This window comes from Lissotriton vulgaris, chromosome 1_1 (assembly GCF_964263255.1).
Source record: "Lissotriton vulgaris chromosome 1_1, aLisVul1.2, whole genome shotgun sequence".
Taxonomy (NCBI): Eukaryota; Metazoa; Chordata; class Amphibia; order Caudata; family Salamandridae; genus Lissotriton; species Lissotriton vulgaris.
Genome location: NC_141685.1, coordinates 200,918,869 through 200,926,368, shown reverse-complemented (window position 1 = coordinate 200,926,368; position 7,500 = coordinate 200,918,869). Strand labels below are relative to the sequence as shown.

The window sequence follows — 7,500 nt, the reverse complement described above, 5'->3', positions numbered from 1 at the left end:
ATCAGAAGGTTGCGTGTTCAAATCACGTCGGGGTCACTGCTTACCATTTTATTCCCCACTGAGTTCATATATATCATTTCGAAAACAAAGTCAAAAGAAAGCAACCTTGCATTGGCCGGGAATCGAACCCGGGCCTCCCGCGTGGCAGGCGAGAATTCTACCACTGAACCACCAATGCTTCACATGGTGTGTTCACAGGCAGAGCTCTGTCCAAGACAGTGGTCAGGTTCACACACTTAAATTGTACACATATGAACAAAGGGTGCGCAGCAGACATGATAACGCCAACGTTTCACATGATGATGGCAAGAATCAGATGCAGGAGACTATAAGTAATAATGTCTTTGCATTTGCTGAGGTCACTGGCTTGGTACTAGAGTTGTGGTTATCAGGGCATGATGGCAGGCTGCTCCTGACAGAAGTGGCTCACAGAATGCACCCGCCAGATCACCAGCACTATTGTGTTTCAGATCATGTCACTGAACTCTCCTCCTGGAAAATCCTTCCCAATGGCTTTGCCAGATTCTGTGTCCTCCCCAAAATGCTGGGGTGAAACAGGCAGAGTTCTGCGCCCTGCGCCCCTTTACGTGTCCCTAACGCTCTCCCAACGCGCCCTGGTCGGGCACAGCCCTGGTCGGGCTTAGATCACTGGAGCCTCTGGAGATCAAGAACTCCGGAAGCCTAGGGTCAGGCCTATTGCAGCGGCATCTTGTGCCTGGCCATTCCGGGATTGTTGTGTTTCAGGGCCTAGCCATCAATACTCCTGGGATTTCTTTCCATGAGAACCCTCATGTCCCTGTCCTCCCACAAGCCCGAGCTTTTATGTAAAATAAAGTGTGCTCTGTGGGTCTTCCCCTATGTGCTCTCTGCCTAATCTCTTTCTCCCAAGCTGAGCTCTGCAGGTAAATGTATCTATCTGACTGAGGGGCTAGGGAGGGCCTTTCCCAGCAGTCTTACAAGCCAAGAGTTCAGAGAAAGCACCTGCTCTGGGAAGGAGACTCTGCTCACAGAGAAGACAAGTCCAACATAACACAGTGAAGATGGGATGGGCAACACACACGCCTCATGGGCTGGTAGCACGCAAACAGAGGAGCAGGGAGCAACGCTAAGCAGGCAAAGAGAAAAGTCATGTATGAGTCTCATGCACTGTGACCGGTAGTAATACTGGCTCTAACACCATTAGACAGTAGTTTACACATCATAAATTACAACAGTAACAAGACACTAAGCAAATGACAAATGCTGTATGGCATAAAGACGCCTTATATAATACAAGCTCCAGGCAGGCGCACACATGTCAAGACACATATTGAGTCTCAGGAAAGGTATACAGTCAATAGTCTCTGTGGCGATATCGGTTAGCGCGTTCGGCTGTTAACCAAAAGGTTGGTGGTTCAAGCCCACCCAGGGACGTTTCCTTTTGTCTGCATGAAACACAGATACGTACCTTTGCTCTTTCCTGCGTGCGATCCTTTCCCTGAATAGTTCAATCCTCAGCGTTCTCACTGCACCTGCAGTCAATTTCAATAATTAGGATAGAAAACAAAAGGCCAAGCCCTGTAATACAACCGTAGGCATATAAGCAAACAGTGGCGGTTTCTACATTGGGGCGTTTGGGCGCCGCCCCCCCTGATTTCTCGCCGTGCGAGAAGAAGGCAGAAACAAATGGTAGTTATTTATTTATAACTACCATTTGTTTCTGCCTGCCCTTCTTGCACGGCGAGAAATCAGCGAACTTCCTGGTTACTAACTCGAGCCTCAGGGCAGGGGGGAGTGGCTTGGGGGAGTGGCTTGCCCAATGTTGTGAATACGGACTGTTTGGACAGCCTGAGAGGCAGTCCAAACAGACAGTATTAGCAACAGTGGGCAAGCCACTCCCCCAAGCCTCCTCCCATTCTCCGTTCTGCAGGATGCAGACTCGGAGAAATGACGTATTTAGGGCAGCCAGCCGAACCAATCAGCGCTGGCTGCCATGGAGGGGAGGGAGGCTGCCTGCAGGCTTCCGTGAGGAGAGCGGCGGTATTCAAATGCAGGACGGCGGGAGCAGTCTCGGGACTCGAGTCGGGAAGCCAAGGTAAGTTTGTTATATTTAAATTAATTTTAAATTTAACCTTAATGTCAGACAAACTTTGCAAAATGGCTTTGCTTTAGCCGGCCAGCACAGGTTGTGTGTATCCAGTGCCGTCGAGGTGTGTGGGGTGACAGAATATAGTAAGGCGCCAACTTGATGCCAGGTTTGTGTGCTTAGCCTGACCTGAGTGGAGAGGTGTGTGCGGGCGTTGGTGAGACTGGCAGTAATCACTGTGAGGGAAGGGCAGTACGGGCCTCTGTGGGGCTGGCTGTGGGGCAGGAGGGGATATGAAGGGCTGCGTGGGCAGTGCTTAATTTATTAAAACAAAAATACGTTGCAATTATTCTCTTCCAGAATGGGGATTAACATGGAGACACCCTCCGTCTCATATTTACCTCTTCTGAGGGAAACGGGTCAAAATCCGCACTCATTTGCTACCTGCTTTGAGCAGGAGCAAGTATGTTTGGGGCCATTTTTTGTGTGTCCATAGTGCTGGGGCGGGGGAGGCGGTGTATTTAAGGTGTCTCTTGCGAGACCTCACTCGGCAACGTGTACTGAGGGCCCGAGTGCAGTACGGGAATTGTTTTACGCCCTACCACTTTCAAATGTCACCAGCCGCCACTGTAAGCAAAGGAAAATAAGTCAAAAGGCCCACAGCATTTGTTCATCTGGCATCGAAGGCTGCAAGGGTAAGGACCTCGTGGCGCAACGGTAGCGCGTCTGACTCCAGATCAGAAGGTTGCGTGTTCAAATCACGTCGGGGTCACTGCTTACCATTTTATTCCCCACTGAGTTCATATATATCATTTCGAAAACAAAGTCAAAAGAAAGCAACCTTGCATTGGCCGGGAATCGAACCCGGGCCTCCCGCGTGGCAGGCGAGAATTCTACCACTGAACCACCAATGCTTCACATGGTGTGTTCACAGGCAGAGCTCTGTCCAAGACAGTGGTCAGGTTCACACACTTAAATTGTACACATATGAACAAAGGGTGCGCAGCAGACATGATAACGCCAACGTTTCACATGATGATGGCAAGAATCAGATGCAGGAGACTATAAGTAATAATGTCTTTGCATTTGCTGAGGTCACTGGCTTGGTACTAGAGTTGTGGTTATCAGGGCATGATGGCAGGCTGCTCCTGACAGAAGTGGCTCACAGAATGCACCCGCCAGATCACCAGCACTATTGTGTTTCAGATCCTGTCACTGAACTCTCCTCCTGGAAAATCCTTCCCACTGGCTTTGCCAGATTCTGTGTCCTCCCCAAAATGCTGGGGTGAAACGGGCAGAGTTCTGCGCCCTGCGCCCCTTTACGTGTCCCTAACGCTCTCCCAACGCGCCCTGGTCGGGCACAGCCCTGGTCGGGCTTAGATCACTGGAGCCTCTGGAGATCAAGAACTCCGGAAGCCTAGGGTCAGGCCTATTGCAGAGGCATCTTGTGCCTGGCCATTCCGGGATTGTTGTGTTTCAGGGCCTAGCCATCAATACTCCTGGGATTTCTTTCCATGAGAACCCTCATGTCCCTGTCCTCCCACAAGCCCGAGCTTTTATGTAAAATAAAGTGTGCTCTGTGGGCCTTCCCCTATGTGCTCTCTGCCTAATCTCTTTCTCCCAAGCTGAGCTCTGCAGGTAAATGTATCTATCTGACTGAGGGGCTAGGGAGGGCCTTTCCCAGCAGTCTTACAAGCCAAGAGTTCAGAGAAAGCACCTGCTCTGGGAAGGAGACTCTGCTTACAGAGAAGACAAGTCCAACATAACACAGTGAAGATGGGATGGGCAAGACACACGCCTCACGGGCTGGTAGCACGCAAACAGAGGAGCAGGGAGCTACGCTAAGCAGGCAAAGAGAAAAGTCATGTATGAGTCTCATGCACTGTGACCGGTAGTAATACTGGCTCTAACACCATTAGACAGTAGTCTACACATCATAAATTACAACAGTAACAAGACACTAAGCAAATGACAAATGCTGTATGGCATAAAGACGCCTTATATAATACAAGCTCCAGGCAGGCGCACACATGTCAAGACATATATTGAGTCTCAGGAAATGTATACAGTGAGCAGTCTCTGTGGCGCAATCGGTTAGCGTGTTCGGCTGTTATCCGAAAGGTTGGTGGTTCAAGCCCACCCAGGGACATATCCTTCTGTCTGCAGGAAACACAGATACGTACCTTTGCTCTTTCCTGCGTGCGATCCTTTCCCTGAATAGTTCAATCCTCAGCGTTCTCACTGCACCTGCCGTCAATTTCCATAATCAGGATAGAAAACAAAAGGCCAAGCCCTGTAATACAACCGTAGGCATATAAGCAGAGGAAAATAAGTCAAAAGGCCCACAGCATTTGTTCATCTGGCATCGAAGGCTGCAAGTGTAAGGACCTCGTGGCGCAACGGTAGCGCGTCTGACTCCAGATCAGAAGGTTGCGTGTTCAAATCACGTCGGGGTCACTGCTTACCATTTTATTCCCCACTGAGTTCATATATATCATTTCGAAAACAAAGTCAAAAGAAAGCAACCTTGCATTGGCCGGGAATCGAACCCGGGCCTCCCGCGTGGCAGGCGAGAATTCTACCACTGAACCACCAATGCTTCACATGGTGTGTTGACAGGCAGAGCTCTGTCCAAGACAGTGGTCAGGTTCACACACTTAAATTGTACACATATGAACAAAGGGTGCGCAGCAGACATGATAACGCCAACGTTTCACATGATGATGGCAAGAATCAGATGCAGGAGACTATAAGTAATAATGTCTTTGCATTTGCTGAGGTCACTGGCTTGGTACTAGAGTTGTGGTTATCAGGGCATGATGGCAGGCTGCTCCTGACAGAAGTGGCTCACAGAATGCACCCGCCAGATCACCAGCACTATTGTGTTTCAGATCATGTCACTGAACTCTCCTCCTGGAAAATCCTTCCTACTGGCTTTGCCAGATTCTGTGTTCTCCCCAAAATGCTGGGGTGAAACGGGCAGAGTTCTGCGCCCTGCGCCCCTTTACGTGTCCCTAACGCTTTCCCAACGCGCCCTGGTCGGGCACAGCCCTGGTCGGGCTTGGATCATTGGAGCCTCTGGAGATCAAGAACTCCGGAAGCCTAGGGTCAGGCCTATTGCAGAGGCATCTTGTGCCTGGCCATTCCGGGATTGTTGTGTTTCAGGGCCTAGCCATCAATACTCCTGGGATTTCTTTCCATGAGAACCCTCATGTCCCTGTCCTCCCACAAGCCCGAGCTTTTATGTAAAATAAAGTGTGCTCTGTGGGCCTTCCCCTATGTGCTCTCTGCCTAATCTCTTTCTCCCAAGCTGAGCTCTGCAGGTAAATGTATCTATCTGACTGAGGGGCTAGGGAGGGCCTTTCCCAGCAGTCTTACAAGCCAAGAGTTCCGAGAAAGCACCTGCTCTGGGAAGGAGACTCTGCTCACAGAGAAGACAAGTCCAACATAACACAGTGAAGATGGGATGGGCAAGACACACGCCTCACAGGCTGGTAGCACGCAAACAGAGGAGCAGGGAGCTACGCTAAGCAGGCAAAGAGAAAAGTCATGTATGAGTCTCATGCACTGTGACCGGTAGTAATACTGGCTCTAACACCATTAGACAGTAGTCTACACATCATAAATTACAACAGTAACAAGACACTAAGCAAATGACAAATGCTGTATGGCATAAAGACGCCTTATATAATACAAGGTCCAGGCAGGCGCACACATGTCAAGACATATATTGAGTCTCAGGAAATGTATGCAGTCAATAGTCTCTGTGGCGCAATCGGTTAGCACGTTCGGCTGTTAACCGAAAGGTTGGTGGTTCAAGCCCACCCAGGGGCGTATCCTTTTGTCTGCATGAAACACAGATACGTACCTTTGCTCTTTCCTGCGTGCGATCCTTTCCCTGAATAGTTCAATCCTCAGCGTTCTCACTGCACCTGCCGTCAATTTCAATAATTAGGATAGAAAACAAAAGGCCAAGCCCTGTAATACAACCGTAGGCATATAAGCAGAGGAAAATAAGTCAAAAGGCCCACAGCATTTGTTCATCTGGCATCGAAGGCTGCAAGTCTAAGGACCTCGTGGCGCAACGGTAGCGCGTCTGACTCCAGATCAGAAGGTTGCGTGTTCAAATCACGTCGGGGTCACTGCTTACCATTTTATTCCCCACTGAGTTCATATATATCATTTCGAAAACAAAGTCAAAAGAAAGCAACCTTGCATTGGCCGGGAATCGAACCCGGGCCTCCCGCGTGGCAGGCGAGAATTCTACCACTGAACCACCAATGCTTCACATGGTGTGTACACAGGCAGAGCTCTGTCCAAGACAGTGGTCAGGTTCACACACTTAAATTGTACACATATGAACAAAGGATGCGCAGCAGACATGATAACGCCAATGTTTCACATCATGATGGCAAGAATCAGATGCAGGAGACTATAAGTAATAATGTCTTTGCATTTGCTGAGGTCACTGGCTTGGTACTAGAGTTGTGGTTATCAGGGCATGATGGCAGGCTGCTCCTGACAGAAGTGGCTCACAGAATGCACCCGCCAGATCACCAGCACTATTGTGTTTCAGATCATGTCACTGAACTCTCCTCCTGGAAAATCCTTCCCACTGGCTTTGCCAGATTCTGTGTCCTCCCCAAAATGCTGGGGTGAAACGGACAGAGTTCTGCGCCCTGCGCCTCTTTACGTGTCCCTAACGCTCTCCCAACGCGCCCTGGTCGGGCACAGCCCTGGTCGGGCTTAGATCACTGGAGCCTCTGGAGATCAAGAACTCCGGAAGCCTAGGGTCAGGCCTATTGCAGAGGCATCTTGTGCCTGGCCATTCCGGGATTGTTGTGTTTCAGGGCCTAGCCATCAATACTCCTGGGATTTCTTTCCATGAGAACCCTCATGTCCCTGTCCTCCCACAAGCCCGAGCTTTTATGTAAAATAAAGTGTGCTCTGTGGGTCTTCCCCTATGTGCTCTCTGCCTAATCTCTTTCTCCCAAGCTGAGCTCTGCAGGTAAATGTATCTATCTGACTGAGGGGCTAGGGAGGGCCTTTCCCAGCAGTCTTACAAGCCAAGAGTTCAGAGAAAGCACCTGCTCTGGGAAGGAGACTCTGCTCACAGAGAAGACAAGTCCAACATAACACAGTGAAGATGGGATGGGCAACACACACGCCTCACGGGCTGGTAGCACGCAAACAGAGGAGCAGGGAGCAACGCTAAGCAGGCAAAGAGAAAAGTCATGTATGAGTCTCATGCACTGTGACCGGTAGTAATACTGGCTCTAACACCATTAGACAGTAGTTTACACATCATAAATTACAACAGTAACAAGACACTAAGCAAATGACAAATGCTGTATGGCATAAAGACGCCTTATATAATACAAGCTCCAGGCAGGCGCACACATGTCAAGACACATATTGAGTCTCAGGAAAGGTAT

General features: G+C 49.7%; 11 non-coding genes across 11 annotated transcripts in view; 7 read left to right on the top strand and 4 right to left on the bottom strand.

Moving 5' to 3' along the window:
* TRNAW-CCA (transfer RNA tryptophan (anticodon CCA)) overlaps positions 1-36 on the top strand; it is a 72-nt gene extending 36 nt beyond the window's left edge. The window contains exon 1 of the tRNA in view: positions 1-36. This exon is cut by the window's left edge and continues 36 nt beyond it. This is a non-coding gene — a tRNA (tRNA-Trp).
* A 71-nt stretch (positions 37-107) lies between these two features.
* TRNAG-GCC (transfer RNA glycine (anticodon GCC)) lies at positions 108-178 on the bottom strand. Its single transcript has one exon. It is a non-coding gene; the product is annotated as a tRNA-Gly (tRNA).
* A 1,161-nt stretch (positions 179-1,339) lies between these two features.
* Positions 1,340-1,413, top strand: TRNAN-GUU (transfer RNA asparagine (anticodon GUU)). Its single transcript has one exon. It is a non-coding gene; the product is annotated as a tRNA-Asn (tRNA).
* A 1,352-nt stretch (positions 1,414-2,765) lies between these two features.
* On the top strand, positions 2,766-2,837 carry TRNAW-CCA (transfer RNA tryptophan (anticodon CCA)). The gene has a single exon. It is a non-coding gene; the product is annotated as a tRNA-Trp (tRNA).
* Positions 2,838-2,908: 71 nt separating this feature from the next.
* TRNAG-GCC (transfer RNA glycine (anticodon GCC)) lies at positions 2,909-2,979 on the bottom strand. Its single transcript has one exon. It is a non-coding gene; the product is annotated as a tRNA-Gly (tRNA).
* A 1,161-nt stretch (positions 2,980-4,140) lies between these two features.
* Positions 4,141-4,214, top strand: TRNAN-GUU (transfer RNA asparagine (anticodon GUU)). Its single transcript has one exon. It is a non-coding gene; the product is annotated as a tRNA-Asn (tRNA).
* A 236-nt stretch (positions 4,215-4,450) lies between these two features.
* Positions 4,451-4,522, top strand: TRNAW-CCA (transfer RNA tryptophan (anticodon CCA)). Its single transcript has one exon. It is a non-coding gene; the product is annotated as a tRNA-Trp (tRNA).
* Positions 4,523-4,593: 71 nt separating this feature from the next.
* On the bottom strand, positions 4,594-4,664 carry TRNAG-GCC (transfer RNA glycine (anticodon GCC)). Its single transcript has one exon. It is a non-coding gene; the product is annotated as a tRNA-Gly (tRNA).
* A 1,161-nt stretch (positions 4,665-5,825) lies between these two features.
* Positions 5,826-5,899, top strand: TRNAN-GUU (transfer RNA asparagine (anticodon GUU)). Its single transcript has one exon. It is a non-coding gene; the product is annotated as a tRNA-Asn (tRNA).
* Positions 5,900-6,135: 236 nt separating this feature from the next.
* TRNAW-CCA (transfer RNA tryptophan (anticodon CCA)) lies at positions 6,136-6,207 on the top strand. The gene has a single exon. It is a non-coding gene; the product is annotated as a tRNA-Trp (tRNA).
* Positions 6,208-6,278: 71 nt separating this feature from the next.
* TRNAG-GCC (transfer RNA glycine (anticodon GCC)) lies at positions 6,279-6,349 on the bottom strand. Its single transcript has one exon. It is a non-coding gene; the product is annotated as a tRNA-Gly (tRNA).
* Between the last annotated feature and the right edge of the window lie 1,151 nt (positions 6,350-7,500).